Source organism: Carassius carassius, chromosome 32 (assembly GCF_963082965.1).
Source record: "Carassius carassius chromosome 32, fCarCar2.1, whole genome shotgun sequence".
Classification (NCBI taxonomy): domain Eukaryota; kingdom Metazoa; phylum Chordata; class Actinopteri; order Cypriniformes; family Cyprinidae; genus Carassius; species Carassius carassius.
In genome coordinates this window covers 28,691,142-28,714,762 of record NC_081786.1, presented here as the reverse complement: position 1 = coordinate 28,714,762, position 23,621 = coordinate 28,691,142, and positions in this window count along the sequence as shown.

Below are 23,621 nucleotides of genomic sequence, written 5' to 3'. Positions count from 1 at the left end.
CTAAACAAACAACAACAAAAGAAGAAGAAGAAGAAGAAGAAGTGTAAACATAACAAGGATCAAGAGAAACATGGGATAGATCCAAAACAACAACAAAAATGGCACAGGGAAAACACAAAAGTATTAATACACATGGGCCAATGAGAATGCAAGAAAAGCCTGTAAACAAGATTTTTTAAACATAATGATTTAAAATAAACTTCAACGCAAACCTTTTAATTTGACATTATTAAAAAGTGCACTTTTAAAAAGTGTCCTGAAGCGTTTTAAGAAACAGTCATAAAAGCGTCTCTCTTACAGTACATTTAGGTGAACTTTTATTTCATGAATATTGTATTATCTGCAAGTACAGATTTTCTAAAACTAGTTTTTAGATTTGAAGTATACTACAAGTGCTCATTCAGTACAGTGAAGCACACTTGTTTTTCATAAGGGTATGTAGACAGTGAGCCAGAAAAAAACAGAGCCTAAAGCTAGGAAGATATCTGCTGACATAATGCACATGCACATCCGCAAAAACACTGAAGCAGCAGTGAAATGGCTGGAAGACTGACTGGAATCCTTGTGTCTTTGAAGGACCTTGCACTGATTCCAGGATCTTCTTCCCCTGCCTCCTGGCATTCCATTAAAAACCCATATTACAAAAAACAAGGCAGAAATAGCAGGAGGGAAAACTGAAGTATGAATTAAATGTAGCAAGAGAACAGATGAAATTGTTGCTATCGATCAGGATGGGCCTGGGAAATGTGCAGGCAAATCCAATCGTTCAATGTCCCGTGTGATTTATGCAGTGTGCTGAGAAGCTGTCTGGTCCGGTCAGTGGAAAACATGTAAACCTGCAGATCGGTGCTTCAGCTCTGTGTTACAGGATTTAGCCACACATGGATGCTTGTAAGTGGCCTATAATTCAGCCAGACACCATTAGCAGACTGAAAAAAGTGTGTCGCACAACTGTGCCGTTTATTGAAATTGCATTTTTAATATTGTCTAATGGGAAATAAAGGTTTCTGGTTTAAACTGGTTTTGTTAATTTTGTCTAAAAGCAAATAACACTCCCCATGGAAAGGGTTCAAAGAAACAACTTTTCTTTAATAGTATTTCCCTTGACACCAGGGTGTCGATGAAAACAGACTGACTGCAGAAATTATTGTGGGTTTTATTTATTTTTTAATGCATAACAGAAAATATAATGGATATTTTAAAACTGACATCACTGTCACGGTTACTACTGTCATAGCTCAGAGCCTAAAGTGTCTTAATGTCTTTTGAAAAAGATCATGACTAGGACTATAATCTAGCATTGAAAAATGAAATATTTAATTTTAAGAATGTCATTTTCCACTGTATGTATGCACAGAATTGAAATGAAAGGTATGGATATGCTAATTAGACAAACTAACTAGCTAGCTGGCAAACATGTACAAATAAAATACAAAATTTAGCCTTTAGAATCTAATCTAAAATCTTGCCTAGTGTCACGATCATTAGCTGGAGTGCCCATGAACTTCAGTAGATGGCACTCCACTCAGGACCATTCCACCCATCAACCACCAGATGTCACCATATCATCACTTGGACACTAGCACCTCTCATACTGTTGCACCACACCAGAACTACATGAGTCACTGCATCAAAATCACCTTGCCACACCTGCACCTCACTCATCAGCCAATTTCTTGCCACACCTGCACCTCATTTACACACACATATAAGCACCAAAAATCACTCTTACTCACTGCGAAGTCTTGTTTAGCCTGTCTGACATTTCTGAGCGTTTTTCCTAGTGTTTTGTTCTTCCCGTGTATTATTTTGGATTGTTTAAACCGACTCTGATTCTCTGCTGCCTGCCCTGATCTCTGCTTGTTACCGTTAATGATTCTGGATATCTCTAACATACCTGATGCCGTTCCTGATTTCTGCCTGTATGACCATTCTCTTAATAAAATTCTGCACATGGATCCGGACGCCTCTGACTCCTTGTTACACCTAGGGCACAAACAGAGCCTGGGCGGGCACTGCCGAAGTGTTTTTCATTAAATCTGACACACGTATAAATTCTCCTCCCCCTTCACATCTGTTGTAATAGTTTTAATGTATATTTTACCATTGCAGTTTAAATAAACCATACATATCAGGTTTTCCTTTCAAACAGGGCATCTTGCTTTATTAATATTTATTATGAATTTCTTAAATAACAAACTTTAACAACATATGGGCAGATCCCTTTAGCGCAGCTGATGACGCTTTGAAGCAACGCTAAATTCCTCGATCCTCACATCTTTTCCTTGCATCGTTCCCTCTCATCCTGAAGGGGTGGAGCTAAGACGCAAGGAAAGAAACAAGGATGCACAAATAAGAAATGAGAAAACCCACAGGGACAGAAAACACAACAAAACAGGTCCAGGGATGTATTCCAGAAAGCTGGTTTACTAAACCTCTTGGTAAGTTATCATAGTAATCTTAACTGTGACCCTAACCTGGGGAGCGTTTTCCAAAACCATAGTTGCTAACTAAGTTAACAACTTTGTTGGTTGCAATGCAATTTCCCATTTCCAACCAACTAAGTTCCTAACAGGTTAGCAACTATGGTTTTGAGAAACACACCCCTGGTCGAGAGCAGGTATTCTTTGGTAAAACCAGAGTTTCTTTTGGTCTCCTCCCCCTTTTTAAACTGTTAAGTGAAGTTAAAAAATCTGAAAATCAAGATGCAGTTTCTATATAAAATTAATAAAATAAAATAAAATAAATACAATATTTAGTCTTGTTTCCTGGGGGAAAAAATAAAATTATCTGCCAGTGGGGAAAGAAAAATAATCTTAATGCAAATGGAAACCTCACAGCACCACTTTAATTTTCATCATGCAGACACTGTAAATGTGACAAAAATGGCATGTCTTTTTACCCAGGATTCTGCTGATGAGGAGTCTACATTCATTTACGAGGAGTTACATTTACATCAGGATTTTATTTTATTTTGCCATATCCACATGCATATTTATTTGAGCTGTACCACTTTTAAATGAAGTTCACTTGGTAGTATCTTGCTTGAAGTAACCTAATAATTAATATTTCCTTTAGAATTTCCAGTGTGTTTGGATGCATTGATGACACGCATATTCCTATCTATCATCGCGCCTTCAGAAAATGAAACTGTATGAATGACTGTATGGAATGGAAGGATGCCAGATTGAAAGGTAGTGCAAGATACCTATGCCGTAATCACCACCACAGCTGTTAAATAAAAATTATTCACAATTAATTTGGTCATCTTTATTTCCTACAAATAAAAAAGCAACAATTATTCTTTTCCCAGTTGGATTTTAATATTGTGACCATCTCCTCTTCATCTGTCAGTGGTGCTGATGCAGGTTCTCCCCCCGTTTTAAGAGTCTCTTCCTTCTTGCTGTTGACTGAATAGAAGTCAGATGTTTATTTCATGAATGAAAAATGAAGATTACTTCAGTGACTTACCATTCTGCCTGTTTTAACCTGTGATATTGTAACAGTGATTAAGACTTAAAGTTACCTATTGCATAGTATTCGGAAGTCTTTTTGTAGCTGTTGCCATGGTCAATCATAATTCAAGAGTTTCATTGATTATGGCTTTTCAAAGTCGTGGTGCATACGCTAAACTCAGAGTCAACATACTCAGAGTGGATTGAACCAACACAATTCAGCTGTTCTGAAACAGAAAACTCAGAGGTTACTATTTTGGGGTTTGTTAACCCAGAGTTAAAGTTTTCACTCAGAGTTTGTTGAACCTCCCTTCTGGAATACACCCCAGGGGTGTTTTTATAATAAGAATAATCACTTTACTTTGTACGGATGTATTTGTCCTTGGGACAATAAATATTTTTTATTAATATTAAAATTTAAGGTTTGAACCAAACTGTTAACATAATTTGAGAAAAACAAGGTTAGCTCGATCTAGATGTGAATGCAGATAGATTCTGATACAGTCAGTGTGTGCTGGTTTAGGTTTGTGGTTTATTGGTACCAGTGGCAAATTTTGCTTTATGTATGCTTTGGGATGAGTGTGTTCCCTTTGGTGGTGAATGAGTGTGACCCCGTTCTCTTGTCCTTGTTTCGGCATTACTCACAGAAACTCAAAAATGACGGCATCTATGAATCACAGCAGAGTATTTTAGTGTTTGGGAAGAGAGCAGTGACATCGGCCTTGTCACAAGCAGCACTACTGCGGGCCTCAGTCTGGTCACAGAAAATCATGTTACCTTGGTTTAAGATGCATTCATGTCACTGATCTATATAATGATGCGATCATTGCGTTCTAAACTGCTATTAGGGAGTAAAGCCACCGGAAGTGTTTGAGCGGCCATATTGCTATTCCCACCTTTCAGAAGGCATCATTGACTGACAGCCAAAACCTTGACCTAAAATCACCTGATTTAAAGCACATCAGTCACACAGGATTAGTTTTTTGGATAAGCAACAGTCTCATTTGTGCGGTGGCCTACCTGTTCTCCTGATCTCCAGCGACAATCTCCAGCATGTCTTCCCCTCATTTGTGTCTCCTTTTGTCTAAGCATGTTCACTACTGTAATGAACTTAAGTTTTTAATACGCATTAAACAAATACCCATTTACATGCTTAGGCCATTTGCTTTGTAAAAATGGGCAGGGAGACTTCAGACATACCGTAAAAACATTAGGTGGTTTTCTCAATGAAATCTAATAATTCCCTATTAATTCAACAGAACATATAGGAACATTATAGGGAACTGCAATATGGTGGCGCAGTGGCTTCATTTTTGAATCCAGCTCTCTATTAAAGGTCAGTGATTCATGTATTGTCAGAACTACAATTACACAACAACAGGTTGTAGATTCAGAATGAGAAGTGATGGATTGTTCATTGCTCTTACTTTCAATTTAGTGAATAAATGAAGTGAGACTATGAATGCTTTTAAATGGATTTTTTCTGCTTCATCTTTTTAAATGTTGCCATAATCAGAAATCTTAACCGACAGTGTTGACAACTTTACCATATTTTGTTTATCACATAGTGTTACTTACAACTAACAGGAACAACTTAAAGTGTGAGGAATTATTTAAAAATCTCAGATAATTTCCTTTTAATTCACGTCTAGTGTTTATCTAGAATCTACTGTACTAATAAACCAAAAGAAACTTAAATTACTTTTGGCTCTACATACTCTTCTCTGCTGAATTGTGTGTATTCTTGTTGATGTAGAGTTATACTTGATATTGTCCATCTGAAATAAATTTATCTAGGACAGAATTCGTGCTCTGCATTTAACCCATCCAAAGTGCACACATACAGCAGTGGCCAGCCAATTGATGCTGCGGCGCCCAGGGAGCAGTTGGGGGTTCGGTGCCTTGCTCAAGGGGACCTCAGTCATGGTACTGCTAGACACAAACCCACAACCTTAGGGTTAGGAGTAAAGGCTCAAAGTCACTAGGCCACGACTTCCCCTTATGTTTTATGTTACTCATGTTTCATGTTACTCAATAAAAATGTTACCCGTGCTATAGTTTATGTGCCATAGTACTAAATACCACTTTTCAGATGAACTGTCAACATGACCCAGAGGACAAAAAACAGACACCCTCCCCTGGAGTCCTTGAGTCATTAACCTCTCATTTATCATCATCAAATTTAATGTAGGATCTAGAAAAAATCTTATTGTGATTAAACCAGAAACATGTAAAGTAAATGAACAAAAACAATCTTTAAAGTTTGGGCTCATAAATATTAGATCACTCACAACCAAAGCAGTTATTGTAAATGAAATTGTAAATGAAATGATCACAGATAATAGTTTTGATGTACTCTGCTTGACTGAAACCTGGCTAAAACCAAATGATCATTTTGGTCTAAATTAGTCGACTCCACCAAACTACTGTTATAAGCATGAGCCCCGTCAGACTGGTCGTGGAGGAGGTGTTGCAACAATATATAGTGATATTCTCAATGTTACCCAGAAAACAGGATACAGGTTTAACTCTTTTGAAATACTTCTGCTAAATGTTACACTGTCAGACATGCAAAAGAAATCTAATGTATCTCTTGCTCTGGCTACTGTGTATAGACCACCAGGGCCGTATACAGAATTCCTAAAAGAATTTGCAGATTTCCTCTCAGACCTTCTAGTTACAGTTGATAAGGCGCTAGTCATGGGAGATTTTAATATTCACGTTGATAATACAAATGATGCACTAGGATTTGCATTTACTGACCTAATAAACTCCTTTGGAGTCAAGCAAAATGTCACCAGGCCCACTCATCGTTTTAATCTTACACTAGATTTAATTATATCGCATGGAATCGATCTTACTGCTATAGATATCGTACCTCAATGTGATGATATTACAGACCATTTCCTTGTATCGTGCATGCTGCGTATAACTGATATTAACTATATGTCTCAGCGTTACCGTCTGGGCAGAAATATTGTTCCAGTCACCAAAGACAGATACACAAATAACCTGCCTGATCTATCTCAACTGCTATTTGTACCCAAAAATACACATGAATTAGACGAAATGACTGACAACATGGGCACTATTTTCTTTAATACATTAGAAGCTGTTGCCCCCATCAAATTGAAAAAGGTTAGAGAAAACCGTACTGTGCCATGGTATAACAGTAATACTCACTCTCTCAAGAAAGTAACTCGTAGTCTTGAACGCAAATGGAGAAAAACTAACTTGGAAGTTTTTAGAATTGCATGGAAAAACAGTATGTCCAGCTATAGACAGGCTCTAAAAACTGCTATATACACATAGAGCATATCCACAAACTCATTGAAAATAACCAAAACAATCCAAGGTTTTTATTTAGCACAGTGGCTAAATTAACAAATTACCAGACGCCACCTGATTCAAATATTCCACCAACGTTAAATAGTAATGACTTTATGAATTTCTTCACTGATAAAATAGATAACATTAGAAATACAATAGCGAATGTAGATTCTACAGCGTCTAACACTTCAGTTTCATCCATCGCACCCAAAGATAAACTGCAGTGCTTTACAAATATAGGACAGGAAGAGCTAAATAAACTTATCACTGTATCTAAACCAACAACATGTTTATTAGATCCTGTACCCACTAAATTACTAAAAGAGCTGTTACCTGTAGCCGAAGAACCGCTTCTCAATATCATTAACTCGTCGTTATCTTTAGGTCACGTCCCAAAACCATTCAAGCTGGCGGTTATCAAGCCTCTTATTAAGAAACCAAAACTAGATCCTAGTGAACTGGCAAATTATAGGCCTATTTCAAATCTTCCATTTATGTCTAAAATTTTTGAAAAAGTTGTGTCTGCTCAATTGAGCACCTTCCTGCATAAAAATGATCTGTATGAAGAATTTCAGTCAGGTTTTAGGCCCCACCATAGCACAGAAACTGCACTTGTTAAAATTACAAATGACCTGCTTCTTGCGTCAGATCAAGGCTGCATCTCATTTCTAGTCTTACTTGATCTTAGTGCTGCGTTCGACACCATAGATCATGACATATTCATAGATCGATTACAAAACTATACAGGTATTCAAGGGCAGGCTCTAAGATGGTTTAGATCCTACCTGTCCGATCGCTACCATTTTGTTTACTTAAATGGGGAGTCATCTCATAGACGGATGTACAGTTACTTCTTCTACAGTCAAAAATCTGGGTGTTATATTAGACAGCAATTTGTCTTTTGAAAATCATATTTCCCATGCCACAAAAACTGCATTCTTCCATCTTAGAAACATTGCCAAGCTACGAAACATGTTATCTGTTTCTGATGCAGAAAAGCTAGTTCATGCATTCATGACCTCTAGACTGGACTATTGTAATGCACTTCTAGGTGGTTGTCCTGCTTCGTCAATAAACAAGCTACAGGTCGTCCAAAATGCAGCAGCTAGAGTCCTTACCAGGTCAAGAAAATATGATCATATTACCCCAATTTTACAGTCTCTGCACTGGCTACCTATTAAGTTCCGTATCAGTTACAAATTATCATTACTTACCTATAAGGCCCTAAATGGTTTAGCTCCTGCGTACCTAACTAGCCTTATACCATGTTACAATCCATCACGCTCCCTAAGGTCACAAAACGCTGGACTTTTGGTAGTTCCTAGGATAGCAAAGTCCACTAAAGGAGGTAGAGATTTTTCACATTTGGCTCCCAAACTCTGGAATAGCCTTCCTGATAATGTTCGGGGTTCAGACACACTCTCTCTGTTTAAATCTAGATTAAAAACACATTTCTTTCGCCAAGCATTCAAATAATGCCTCTCATAATTTGTGACTGCAGTTGTATCTGATCAAATGTGCATTCTTATTCTTTAGCTTGGGTTAAATTAATTCATTTTACTTGGTTGGAACAGCAGCTATGCTAATGATGTCTCTATTTGTTTCTCTGTTTCTGCTGGGATTTACATCCTGTGGTAACTAGGATTTACACAAGCTCCAGTCTGGATCCAGAACACCTGAGAAGAGATGATGCTGACCCTCAGAGGACCTCAGATGATGCTAATCCTGAATCAACAAACAGAACTAACAAATATTGCTACAAGTGTGACTGCATCATATAATAATTATTAATTACTAATAATATTAATAATGTTCATCATCTGGCTGACGACGACTTGTATATATTTTTCTACAAATCCTGTCATACGTGCACAAACTGACACTCACCACTTATAAGCTATTACTAAATATTGTAGAAACATAATTTTCTGTAAAGTTGCCTTGCAACGATTTGTATTGTAAAAAGCGCTATACAAATAAACTTGAATTGAATTGAATTGAATTCTTCCTAACTAACTCGCCCCCTTCAACCTTGGGTCTGTACATACATTTAGAAATCTGATTAAGACATTTTATTTTTATTAATACTGCTGTCTTTGCTGAAGTTAGACAATAGCACAACCTCCCGTTTGATCTGGAAAAGTCACTCTTCACATTTCTGACAAGAAACATAGTCTCCATTTAAACCTACTGTTTAATTCAGAGCAGAATAGATGGAGGGTAACTTTTCTTTTCTCTACATGCTTGAGTTATGATCACAGGGCTTGACCTCACCTGTCTGCCTATGACATCCAAGGGCTCATGAGAAGATTCTTCAGACTGTAGAACAGGGCAGATTCTGCTTGTTGAGCATTCATGTAAAAGCTATTGATTTTTCCTCTCTCTCCCTTCCTATGACGATCAATACATATCCTGTGCAATGCATGCCAAACAAAGGTCAAAAATAACAGAGATGTTATCCTCCTGTGTCTCTTAGTTAAACGGTCAGTCTTGTAAGTATGATATTGAAACATCGAAAGCAGCTTTCACACCGCAGTTTTCAACTGAAGCTAAGCAACATTATTCCAGAATGGGAGACCTCCTGAGGAAAACTAATGCTGCTGCTGGGATAGGTTTTGATGGAGTCTGCAGGCAGCGCTCATCCTGTGGTCTGTGTGGGTCCTGACAGCACAACACATTAAAGTGATGGGGAAGCTATGCTGAACAATCACCCTTTAGATGAAATGCTAAAAATTTACTGTCGCTCCCAGTTGTATGTGAAGCTTAGCAGAGATGATTAGAGAAATGGATTTTAAAAAATGTAAACCTGGGCAATACAACACATACTTCAGTGATAAATGTCTATTTAAATGCACTATATGTAAGAACTTCCATGTTTGAATTACTTTTTAATTGCCAAAGTGTGAACAGCTTGTAATGAAACTCATGAAAAAAAAAGGATTCCTAGGTTGTCTATGAAATCTTGTATACTGATTTTTGTGTTAAGGATTCAGGATGTGTTGCCGGGAAAATTAAAAAGATGTGCTCCAAAGAGCCTCTCATATGAAATGAATGCTTACAGTGTTTATAATAATGATGAAGGCTATTCTGTACTGCAATGTCAATGTGTCGTGCAAAGAAAAGGAATTAATTCAAACTGTAATCTCATAGAGCGAGATCTACATATCTCAAATACCCATTATAATCAAACTGTCATAAGAGTGTAAGTTTGACCTCATCTGTCAACATGATCCCAGTGAATTGCAGAGCTGGTGCATATAACAATCACAATGATCTGATGCTTTCTTAACGGCTGTTTTCTCACAACTGTCATTTTTGGTGGTTAATTTTGTTATTGAGAGGAAAGCGAGCAGCACATATTTACATATGTAAATGCTAGGCGTTGTGCTGTGATCCGTATTGACCAAGCACCATGTTTCGGCAGGCATGTGATCCGCAGATTAAATGCAAAATTTAACCATAATAGGGTGATAGTTTATCATTTGTAAGTTTTTTCACACATAACCAATTTTAAACCATTCCAGTGAAAGAAAGGCTAAGGGAAACTTGATTTGTTACTCGTGCAATGTTTTCTGTTCACAGCCGCACACACACATGAAGTGCGCACACATAGAGACACGTTTCAGACTGCGCAAACACCAAACTGAATCCTCTTTTGTATCTCCTTGTGTTTGAGCGACACATATTCAAAAGAATGATGGCAAATACTGATCTCAACAATCATTCTGGTAAAAATAGTGATGAGAACAGCTGAGAAAATTTACACTGAAATCATCACAGTCTATGGAAAAGGTCAATTTTTCCAGTTGCAGAATGTTCCAAAGACCTCCTGTTGCTTCCAAATGGAATCAGGAGCTTTGTTGACTGCACCCTGCAGTGCATGTTATCACATCAATACTCAACTGAAAACCCCCATCACACTGATAAACCCTCACTGGCACCCACATCACCTATTACCCCTTACTCTGTATCTGTGCCTCACGGAGGAATCAGTCAATTTGAAGTGGACTTAGTTATTGCAAGTTGTTGACCTAAATGGAGAAGCACAATGTTCAGCATGTGCCCACCCCATTTCAAGGTTGAAAAAGGAAATTTCCATTCAATTGTAGATGTCAGTCATGCAGCAGTGTCATGCCTGGATACATGGCTTATTTGTGTGTGTTAGGGTCTTGGGCAGGGGTGGGTGAATCTGGCCCCCCACTTTCCTGTAGAGTTCAGCCCAAACACACTAACAAAGTAATCAAAGTCTTCAGGATTACTAAAAAAGCTACAGACATGCGAGTTTGATCAGGGTTGGAGCGAATCTCTGCAGGAAAGTAATCAAGAGAGCCATAGTTGCCCATCGCTGGTCTAGGATTTGCAGTTCTCCAGGATTGCTCATCGTCTGGACCTTGATTATAACTGAGAGAGAGGGGGTGAAACTAAGATCTGTTCATTGCCAACAGCTAAACAATGTAGATTTAAGATACCAGTGAACTTTCACTAGAAGTCATTGGGCCTTGTCACAGTGAGGCTCTGTGACTACAGACTTTTATTATGAAAAGGATACTTACTTTGACAAGGGACTGTGAATATACATGCACACTTTTCCCTATGTTTGCGCAAATTGAACCAGTTAACAAATATAATTTTAACTGATCATGTGGTATGCAATGTTTTTCCTGTCCTCATGTTGTTTCTTTCCAAGTTTGACATTTAATAACTCATAAACTTCACTATGTTGATTTTGTATTGTATTGAGTTGGGTTGTATCGTATTGAGTTGTTGTATTAAAAAGCAATGCAAGGCTGGTAATCAGGTTTAATGTTTATTGTTTCTGTATAACTATTTACATATTATAAATAATCAAACTTACGTACTGGAACATTTTCTCCTACACCAAACAGACAAAACCTGGTCACAGTAAATGCTCACCATTTTGAATCTCCTATTCTTACCAATAGATGGCATGTCTCATTGTATTCATGAAGGAAGGGGGGATGTTGGTGATCTGTTTAATTTCTGGTTGAGCAAAGTTAAAAATTTATAATTAAATTATGTTTTAAGAGCTTGATTTGTTTCAAAATTTTTGTTTACATTTTGTTACTGTTAAAGCACATTTATTTGACTCTCTTAGGTTTCTTTGTTACCTCTAATTACTAAATCGTTTAGTCAAAGTAGGAGGAGCTTGGTCTTTTTAAGATGGCCTCTAACATATGTTAGGGGCTTGTAGAGTGAGTTGTGAGATGATTTTTTAGAGCGGGATTGCTATTCTTTGGGTCAAATTCTTTGACATAGCCGAATGTTTGTTTGAACAGTTTCGTTTTGCTTTAGTGTTGTTGTTTTTTTTTTTCCTACTTTCACTGTAAACACCTTAGACACACCAGTGGGAAACCTTGATTTTTGCACTCCTGAGAATAAACATTCCAAACTTTTGATTCCATTGTCACGTCACCTCATTCTTTCGCCTCAGTCTGCCAGTACGTTTGGAGTGCTGGTGTTTAGGCTGATCAAAACATCTTTTTTTCCTGCAGCTGTCACACCATTGGTTTCATTACAGGCCTAGTATACAGGCTGAAGTGAGTGGGAATTGGAATGACGCAACGGTAGGCTACTTACTGTAGTACAGGGCACCAGCACCAGCCAACCCCCCCCCCCATCTAATGTAAAAGACTGACCACTGGATGCTTTTCACATCAGAGTCACTAAGGGTGGCCACACACTAGACGATTTTAAGGCCGAGTATAAGCCTGATTTGCACACCAGAATGATCGGGGGTATGGCCCGTCACAATTTTTTTTTATTTTTGTGTGGTGTCACCTCTATTGTGTGGTGTCATTATGATTATTTAACTGCTCTTCATCGAGACAGAGCATCTCCAAACTAAAATCGTAAATATAATTTAAAAAATAATAATATTTACTCTTTATCAGGCTGCCTTTGTGTTTCCCACAATAGACAAAAGCATCACCTAGCGGATGTTGCATGCTTCTATAGCTGAAACTTGGCAGCTACAAAAATGCCACAAAAGCAGAGTACTGAGAAAGAATATAACCCAATTTCTTTTTAATACTTTGTTTTTCACTGTGAAACAGAATACGCACCAGGAAAGCCAGCGGATGAACTCGCTGCCAGCTGCCTGGGATGTGGAGGGATGACTGCCGTCCATGAGGGAGCAGAGGAGTCACCGCCGTTCGCCTGAGGCCGGAGCTGGCTGCCATCTGCCATGATGGGGAGGAGCAGGGAACGGAGGACTCCTGCCGGTTGCCTGAATCCGGAGGAGCCGTCACCGTCCACCGGGCAGCAGAGGAGTGTTGTGCCGTCCACTGAGGGCTATCCAGTGCTGCTGCCAGGCACCGCGAAAGAGTTTACTCAGCTGGTGGGGGGACGAGCAGCAGTGTGTCTGGGAAACGGAATAAGATTTAATTTTATTTTTTTTCTCCTCTCTCCCCTCTCTCGTCTCTGTCGCTCCTCATCCTTCCATCTCCTTTTCTCTCACCTCGTCTGTCTGTCCATACCCCCAGGTACGTCGCGGCTGCCATGATTGGCTCCCCCAGAGGGGGGAGTAGAGCGCAGTCTTGGGAGTAGCCCCTGGACTGCGAGGGGTGATGGGCGACACCTGCACCACTCACCGGTCTCAAGTCCAGTGGAGGAGCTCCGGAAGGATAAAAGGAGGAGGAACGACAGTGAAGGACGAGAGAGGACCAGGCCTGGGTTTTATTTTGTTTTGTTTTTTTTGTGCGCGGAAGTCGTCTGCGAGGGGCTGTCACACTGTTTTGTGTTTATTTTGTTATTAAAGTATTTTTTTAATGTTTGCCAGTTTCCGCCTCCTTCTTCCCGTATTACGAATGTTGTTACAAAGGCTAAAACTCGATTGAAACTGTCTTCATGTCAGTGGTTTCCCATGGTTTTAAAATAATTTAAGAGTTGAAAATTATCTAGTGTGTGGCCAGCCTAAGTCAGTGTCCAATCAGTTAACAAAAAAAGAAAAGAAAAAATCAACTCAACTCAAACGCAGAATTAAAGGAATTAATCAGCAAATTCAGCACAACATTTTTAAACCTCTAGTATCCACTGTGCAGCAAAGGCTTTCAAGGAGAACAAGACAACATGCTGCCTGAAAATTACAGAACACAACACATATGGTCTAGCCCAGGGGTGGCCCTAAACAGCCAAAGTTTTAGGTGAGTGCCCAAGGGTGCCAAACTCAGCTCCTGGAGGACCACAGTCCTGCAGAATTTGGCTTCAACTCTAATTAAACAGACCTGATCCAGCTAGTCAAGTACTTCAAGATAACTTGAAAACTACAGGTTTGGTTGGAACTGAATTATGGAGGACTGTGGCCCTTCAGGAGCTGAGTTTGGCACCCTTGGTTTAGCCTTTGCCTTATGGTACCAAAGATCTATGTTTTGCAGTACAAGTATGTACAGTGTAATTTCTAAAGAAAGACAGTGGTGGCCAAAATTATTGGAACACCTGAAAGATATGAAAATATTTACCTCCAAAACATGATTTCATTTCATAATGTTCACGAAACATGGAGATGGTTACTCTGAGGACAAGACATATCAGATGAAGTGAGTCATACTGTTTTTATCTACTTTAACTTTAATATTTGGTACAGTATGTCCACCTGGCATACTGTCAATTTATTCCCTGAGAACTTCAACACTAATGTTATCCCATGCCTTGTTCTGCAACTCAAGCCAAAGGCTTTCCTTTAAATCTACTGTACAATAGATCTGTCCAGTTTAATTTCCATCTCACCCCAAATTTGCCCGAAGGGGTTGAGGACCGGACTTGAGGGGCCAGTCTATCATTTTCAATGTTTTAACAGATTACTTCCGTCTCAGGTAGTTCCAGCAATAGATCAATTTATGGGTTTTGTAATGGCCAATTCAACAAAAACACCTGAAGCGTTAACAAGAGGTTGGTACCTCAGTCTCCTCTCCTTCTTTGTGAATTAGAATCAGCATGAGCTTTATTGCCAGGTATGTTTACACATTCAAGGAATTCGTTTTGGTGATAGAAGCTCCACAGTGCAACGGAAGGACAGTGACAAGACAGGACACAGATAATAATAAGAATAATATAAATCATAAAAAACAAAAAAGCAAACAAAATATAATATAGACAATTATGATGTGTGCAAATATGAAATGTAAACAAGTATGGTGTTAAATAGGTAATGTGTGTTGTCTGTTCCAAGATTTTTGTTAAGTGATCATGAGATGTGATTTGTAATGGATGTAATTTTGCCAAGTTTCTTCTGTTTCTGAGATAAACATTTATGAGTCATTATTGTTTATGCCATATTTGTTGTATTGTTTATCCTTGCACATTAAAAGGCTGTCTTTTCAATCAATATGTATGGCTGAATTTCAGGTGAAATAACAGTGCATGACTGTCACTGTTTGTGAGAAGAGAGAGAGGATAAGGGAGGATGATGGTGGAGCTGGAGGGTGAAAGGGAAGCGGTGTAGGTCTGGGTGTCAGATGCAGATGCTGATGAGGCTTGAATTCAGGGCATTAGAGCATCCTGTGAAAATGTCAGCAGACAGCACAGATCTCAGTGCTGACGGCACCTTCTGAAGGAGGAAAGGCCACTGCCTCTGCATTAACACTATCGTGCATGCACATTTCCGCAAAAGATCAATTCACTCTGAAACTCACATGTGCAACTGTACAAAACAGTACAGACATTTGTTTTGCCTTTGAGATTCTTCGAGGTTGCTTTTTGTAAAGCAAGCACGTAAAAATTCCTGTTCTGGGTCAGTTCATTTCAAATTCAATTAAAAGCATGTAAAAGCATGGAGACAATTTTTTATCACAGTATCACAGTACTCACCAATGCCTGTAGCCCAATTCATCGCCTCAAGTAGATTTTATTTTCTGTATGCACAACAAGAGTGAATTAATTAACAAAACAGAAAACCCCCTCAAGCACAATAATTAATTAGAAAGGAAAATAGGTTTTCAAAGAAAAAAGGTGTAAGAAGAACTGTAAGTGTTCCTGTCTCATGGAGAGGACAGAAAGTCTAGTTATTTGAAACAAGTCACGTACAGTGGCATGCAGAGCTGACAAGCTCAGCAGGCCGGGCCAATAGCACCGCCCACAGTTCATCATTTATTTACTAACACAGCAGGTGTGTCTGCCTCGCATCCGCTGGCCTCAACATTTCTCCTCTGCTGATTGTGTCCAGCATGCCATGACCAGTCACCTTTGATTGCTGCATCATCCGTTTTGTAAACCACTCAAAAATGTACAATATGTAATGTATGTGAAGGTGAATTTGGATGATTGTGGTTGGTACAAAAACACAAACTCCCTTATACAAACTTTCCAGCACAATGTTTTTTATCCACATTTCAGAGCATTTGCCAGGGAAAAAATGACTCAAGTGTTTAAATATGTCTCAAGTCCTCCTATAGGTCTGTTTTATCATCTGCAGGGTGAAAACAAAATCTGATCGCTTTAAAATAGACACAAGCATTAAGCTTCTGCATTAACATCATCTCTAGGATGGGAAGTAACTTGTTAACATGTAACTAAATTACATAATTTAATTACAAAATAAGGTTAAACTTTATCTGGTTACACTTTTTTATGTGTCCTTATTACAGTGTAATTATACATTTATGTACTGAGTAATATTAATTAACTACATGTACTTACTATATTGTTAGGATTAGGGTTTAGTTTAGGGTTACTCGCATGTATTTTCATTCTCAGATGAACTTACCCTTTATATGAAATTGATGGGAGATTTTGAATATGACACATTTAAATTTAGTCATTTAGCATATGTTTTTATCCAAAGTGACTTACAATTGAGGGATACACAGTTATCAGTGTTGAGCGCTACTGTAAGGTTAACCGTGCCTGGTTTAAATGTTTGAAAAACAGTTGAAAACATTAGAAATTTAGAAAAGTCATCAAAAAGTACTCAAATGTAATCAGTTACATTACTTTAATAAAGTAATTTAAATAGTTTCACTCCTTATTGCATCTGATCTGTAACCTATTACATTTCCAAAGTAACTTTCCCAACACTCCCGGGACTCTCAGATATATAGCATTGCATTTTTGTGCATCAACATACTTACTTTAGCCAGCAAAAAAATGTAATTTCTTTCCTTTATGATGCTTCACTACTGGCTATTAATCAAACACTGTTTACTCTGAGAGTAAGCATCACAGTATGTGGTGTCATTGTGACTCCTCTGTGTAGACGTCAATGAAGCCCTGGGCAACACGAGTGATGCATTCATGAGGCCGAGAGGAGTCTGTAACACCTGTTAACCTAATTAATCAGATGTATCAAAGAGTACAAAAGGAGTCCAAACCCCATAGTAATACTCACGTTTGTCTACTCTTCAAAGAAAGTGATTGAATCTGAATATAAAGTGGCCGAGGTTTGTTTGTGTTGTGAGAATTTGAGAGTGGATAGTGCTCCTACTTCACAGTGCTCTTGTTCAAAATAATTATATCTCTTCATACCAAAATAAATTTTATGTTCTGAAAAATTATAGGTATTTTACCTATAAGAGTGTGGGAGCAAGAACATTTAATAAAAGACCAGAGCTAAACTCTGCAGGAATGTGGACCTCGAAGGCCAGGGCGTTCTGGCAAGTTGAACAAACATTCTTCTAGTTATAGTACTTGTTATTATTGTATAAAAAGTTGATCTTTAATGATATTGTCAAAATGTTATTACAAAAACATTATACATTGTTCATGGAACTTTTTTTCTGAAATGTTTTATTCAGATGTTCATGTAACATGTTAAATGTAATTACTTGTTTTAGAATGTTCAGAGAAAATTCAAAAGTAGCTGTGATGAAACGGCGGAGTCAGTTAGATCCATCTGCAGCAGTTTATCAATACAGGTAATTAAACAGAGAACAGCAGACATAAACTCAGGCTGGCATCAAAAGGGAAATCAAGCAGACGTTCGTAGAGAACTCAGATAAGCACAAACAGAGGGGCAATTTGTTACATGGAGTCAGGCACCGGCATAGTAGCAAAGGATAATCAATCGTGTTTCAGAGTCCAGAGGTAATACAGACCAGGCAATACAGGCAATACAGACCAGGGGTAAATCAAAACTTCACAAAATAACAAAAGGGAGAGCAGTTCAGAGAAAGGGGAGAAGACAAGGTGCAGGTGATAATACTAAAAGGTAATCAAGATAATTAAGCAGGGTTAGACGGGGATGATTGCGGAGAGGGACACTGGGAAATGCAGTCCTAATATTCAGGAGTGAGGGATCTGATGCCGCCAGAGGAGAGTGTAGCAGACCGTTCCATGACATAGCCCCTCCCCTGCAGGTGGCTCCGGAAGCGAGGACCAGAACATCGATGGGGTCTTCCTCGGGGTCTGGGAGCAGGTCGGTCAGGATGGTCACGATGGAAGCTGGTAAGTAGAGAGGGGTCCAGGATGTCCTGAGACCTGACCCAGGAGCGTTCCTCAGGACCGTACCCCTCCCAGTCAACAAGGTAATGTAGAGCCCCGCCACGACGTCTGGAGTCCAGTACCACTCGCACCCGGTAGGCCTCCTCGCCGTGAACCTCAATAGGAGGATTCTGCACCAGCGTGTTCCCCTCTTGACCCTCCTCTCTCCTGGGGGTGACTGCGGGTCTGAAAAGAGACACATGAAAGGTAGGTGAGATTTTGTAATGAGAAGGAAGAGCCAACCTAAATGAGACTGGGGTGATCTGGCTGCACCGAAGCCAGGAATCTACCACGGGGAGATTGGAGGGCTCGCCCGCCCACGGGACTCCACTCCTGCTGATTTTGATGGCAGTAGGTCCGTAGGAAACGAGTTAGGTCCTGATTCAACCTCTCAACTTGCCCGTTGGCCTGAGGATGGTAGCCCGAGGTGAGGCTAACATTAATATTGAGCTTCGATCAAAGTTCCCTCCACACACGAGAAGTAAACTGAGGGCCTCAGTCAGTTACAATGTCCTCAAGAAGGCCAAAAAGCCGAAACACATGATTGAGGAGGGCCTCGGCGGTCTGTAAGGCTGTGGGAAGACCAGACAAAGGGATGGAACTGCATGATTTTGAAAACCGGTTAATTACAGAGAGGATGGTGGTGAAACCCTGGGACTGAGGAAGGTCCGTGACAAAATCCACAGCGATATGGGACCAAGGGCGTTGTGGTACCGGCAGAGGCTGTAAGAGGCCAGCTGGTTTCAGGTGAGAAGACTTGACCATGTTACAAGTGGAACACTGATGAACAAACTTGATCACGTCAGCTCGAAGAGAAGTCCACCAGAAGCGATTGGAGACTAGCTGAGTGGTGGCCGTGATACCTGGATGCCCCGCGCTGGGAGTGCAATGAACCCATTGGAGGACACGGTCGCGGAGCTCGGGAGGAACAAAGAGGCGGTCCCCCGGACATTCCGGGGGTGCTGGATGTCTTTGCTGAGCTGTAGAAACCTCCGTGATGATATCCCACTGCACTGGAGCGACAATGAGAGAGGAGGGCAGAATGGGAACTGGTTCAGAACACTCGTCTTTACTGTCGAACTGGCGTGAGAGAGCATCCGCCTTGCCATTCTTAGAACCTGGTCTGAAAGTGACTTTGAAATTAAATCGGGAGAAGAAGAGGGACCAGCGAGCCTGGCGAGCATTCAGACATTTGGCGGATTTGAGATACTCCAGATTTCTGTGGTCCGTAAGCACAGTGAAAGGATGACACGCCCCCTCCAGCCAATGCCTCCACAGCCAATGCCTCCGCAAGCTCTTTCACAGATGTGGGTTGAGGCCAGTTGACCACCGGTTGTACCTTGTTGTCATCCATCACCACTCCGTCTTCGCTGATGATGTAACCCAAGAACGAGATCAGAGTCTGATGAAACTCGCATTTCTGTATCTTCGCATACAACTGGTGCTCGATGAGGCGCTTGAGAACAGCTAGCACATCCTGAACGTGCGTTTCAAGGTTGTCTGAATAAATCAGGATGTCGTCAATGTATACAATTACACTCCGATTGAGCAGGTCTCTGAATATCTCGTTGACAAATGCTTGAAAAACTGAAGGACTGTTGGAAAGGACGAACTGCATGACCCGATATTGATAATGGCCGGAGGTTGAAGAAAACGCTGTCTTCCACTCATCACCCTCCCGAATAGGAATAAGGTTGTATGCATTTCGTAGGTCGAGCTTGGTGAAATATCGGGCCGTGTGGAGCATTTCAAGGGCAGCTGGGACGAGAGGCAGTGGATAGCAGTATTTGATGGTTATCTCATTGAGACCCCGATAGTCTATGCACGGTCGGAGACCCCCATCCTTCTTTTTGACAAAAAAGAAACTGGCAGAAGCAGGAGATGTTGAAGGGGTAATAAAGCCTTTAGCAAGCTGTTCTTCTATATACGAATTCATGGCCTCGGTCTCTGGCTGAGATCGGGGGTATACACGACAGCGTGGCGGCATGGTTTCCGGCAGGAGCTCGATGTGGAGGTAAGTGTGAAGCTTCACGCTCGCTGAATGCTTGGGCAAGGTCATGGTAAACAGCCGGGATTTCCTGTAGATTAACGTCCACGGAGGGGCTGGCACTCAATTCAGGACCCTGGACAACGGGCATACATTTATTCAGACAAGATGAAGACCACTGGATAATCCTCCTCTCCGACCAGGAAATTTGCGGGTTGTTTCTCTCCTGCCAAAGAAACCCCAGAATCATAGGATGAAGTGGCGAATGAATTGTGTAAAACTGGATAGTCTCCCTATGTTACGAGCCGATGCTGAGGGTGAGAGGTGGTGTGATGTACTGGCGCTCCCCTGTCCCCAGGGGGCGACCGTTCAACGCTGTCACTGTCACAGAGGGTTCACAAGAGCGGAAAGAAATTTTATGAGTTTTAGCAAAGGTTGAGTCAATAAAATTTCCAGCAGCTCCCGAGTCTATAAAAGCCCTCGATTTTACAACCTGCCCATTAATAATCAACGAAATATCCACAGTGAGAGATTTAGAAGAGAGTGAACGTGAACTCACCACAGCGGGGTTGCGAGAAGGGGATTTCACTGGGCAGGAAGCCCTGAAATGACCGGCCTGACCGCAGTACATGCAGAAATGATTGCGCCTTCTCCTCTCACGTTCCGCCTCGGAGAGATGGGTGTAGCCGATCTGCATGGGCTCAGGCTCTGAGGTGCATACCGGGTTGAAATTTAGGCTGGTCCTGACTGGAGTGCATTTCCCAGTGTCCCTCTCCACAATCATCCCCGTCTAACCCTGCTTAATTATCTTGATTACCTTTTAGTATTATCACCTGCACCTTGTCTTCTGCCCTTTATCTGGTCTGCTCTCCCCTTTGTTATTTTGTGAAGTTTTGATTTACCCCTGGTCTGTATTGATATTTTCCGTATTACCTCTGGACTCTGAAACCTGATTGATTATCCTTTGATACGGTGCCTGACTCCACGATGCAGTTCTCCACTCCTGCTGATTTTGATGGCAGTAGGTCCGTAGGAAACGAGTTAGGTCCTGATTCAACCTCAACCTGCCCGTTGGCCTGAGGATGGTAGCCCGAGGTGAGGCTAACATTAATATTGAGCTTCGAGCAAAGTTCCCTCCACACACGAGAAGTAAACTGAGGGCCTCAGTCAGTTACAATGTCATAAGGAAGGCCAAAAAGCCAAAACACATGATTGAGGAAGGCCTCGGCAGTCTGTAAGGCTGTGGGAAGACCAGACAAAGGGATGAAACGGCATGATTTTGAAAACCGGTTAATTACAGAGAGCATGGTGGTGAAACCCTGGGACTGAGGAAGGTCCGTGACAAAATCCACAGCGATATGGGACCAAGGGCATTGTGGTACCGGCAGAGGCTGTAAGAGGCCAGCTGGTTTCAGGTGAGAAGACTTGACCATGTTACAAGTGGAACACTGATGAACAAACTTGATCACGTCAGCTTGAAGAGAAGTCCACCAGAAGCGATTGGAGACTAGCTGAGTGGTGGCCGTGATACCTGGATGCCCCGTGCTGTGAGTGCAATGAACCCATTGGAGGACATGGTCGCGGAGCTCGGGAGGAACAAAGAGGCGGTCCCCCGGACATTCCGGGGGTGCTGGATGTCTTTGCTGAGCTGTAGTAACCTCCGTGATGATATCCCACTGCACTGGAGCGACAATGAGAGAGGAGGGCAGAATGGGAACTGGTTCAGAACACTCGTCTTTACCGTCGAACTGGCATGAGAGAGCATCTGCCTTGCCATTCTTAGAACCTGGTCTGAAAGTGACTTTGAAATTAAATCGGGAGAAGAAGAGGGACCAGCGAGCCTGGCGAGCATTCAGACATTTGGCGGATTTGAGATACTCCAGATTTCTGTGGTCCGTAAGCACAGTGAAAGGATGACACGCCCCCTCCAGCCAATGCCTCCACAGCCAATGCCTCCGCAAGCTCTTTCACAGACGTGCGTTGAGGCCAGTTGACCACCGTTTGTACCTTGTTGTTCGTAGGTCGAGCTTGGTGAAATATTGGGCCATGCGGAGCATTTCAAGGGCAGCTGGGACAAGAGGCAGTGTATAGCAGTATTTGACGGTTATCTCATTGAGACCCCGATAGTCTATGCACGGTCGGAGACCCCCATCCTTCTTTTTGACAAAAAAGAAACTGGCAGAAGCAGGAGATGTTGAAGGGGTAATAAAGCCGTTAGCAAGCTGTTCTTCTATATACGAATTCATATTGATAATGGCAGGAGGTTGTAGAAAACGCCGTCTTCCACTCATCACCCTCCCGAATAGGAATGAAGTTGTATGCATTTCGTAGGTCGAGCTTGGTGAAATATTGGGCCATGCGGAGCATTTCAAGGGCAGCTGGGACAAGAGGCAGTGGATAGCAGTATTTGACTGTTATCTCATTGAGACCCCGATAGTCTATGCACGGTCGGAGACCCCCATCCTTCTTTTTGACAAAAAAGAAACTGGCAGAAGCAGGAGATGTTGAAGGGGTAATAAAGCCGTTAGCAAGCTGTTCTTCTATATACGAATTCATGGCCTCGGTCTCTGGCTGAGATCGGGGTTATACACGACCGCGTGGCGGCATGGTTCCCGGCAGGAGCTTGATGTGGAGGTAAGTGTGAAGCTTCACGCTCGCTGAATGCTTGGGCAAGGTCATGGTAAACAGCGGGATTTCCTGTAGATTAACGTCCACGGAGGGGCTGGCACTCAATTCAGGACCCTGGACAGCGGGCATACATTTATTCAGACATGACGAAGACCACTGGATAATCCTCCTCTCCGACCAGGAAATTTGCGGGTTGTGTCTCTCCAGCCAAGGAAACCCCAGAATCATAGGATGAAGTGGCGAATGAATTGTGTAAAACTGGATGGTCTCCCTATGTTGCGAGCCGATGCTGAGGGTGAGAGGTGGGGTGATGTACTGGCGCTCCCCTGTCCCCAGGGGGCGACCATCCAACGCTGTCACTGTATCAGAGGGTTCACAAGAGCGGAAAGAAAGTTGATGAGTTTTTGCAAAGGTTGAGTCAATAAAATTTCCAGCAGCTCCCGAGTCTATAAAAGCCCTCGATTTTACAACCTGCCCATTAATAATCAACAAAATATCCACAGTGAGAGATTTAGAAGAGAGTGAATGTGAACTCACCGCAGCGGGGTTGCGAGAAGGGGATCTCACTGGGCAGGAAGCCCTGAAATGACCGGCCTGACCGCAGTACATGCAGAAATGATTGCGCCTTCTCCTCTCACGTTCTGCCTTGGAGAGATAGGTGTAGCCGATCTGCATGGGCTCGGGCTCTGAGGTGCATACCGGGTTGAATCTCAGGCTGGTCCTGACTGGAGTGCAGTGAGCCTGGATGAGATGATCGAGCCGGATGGCAAGTTCCATGATCTAACTGA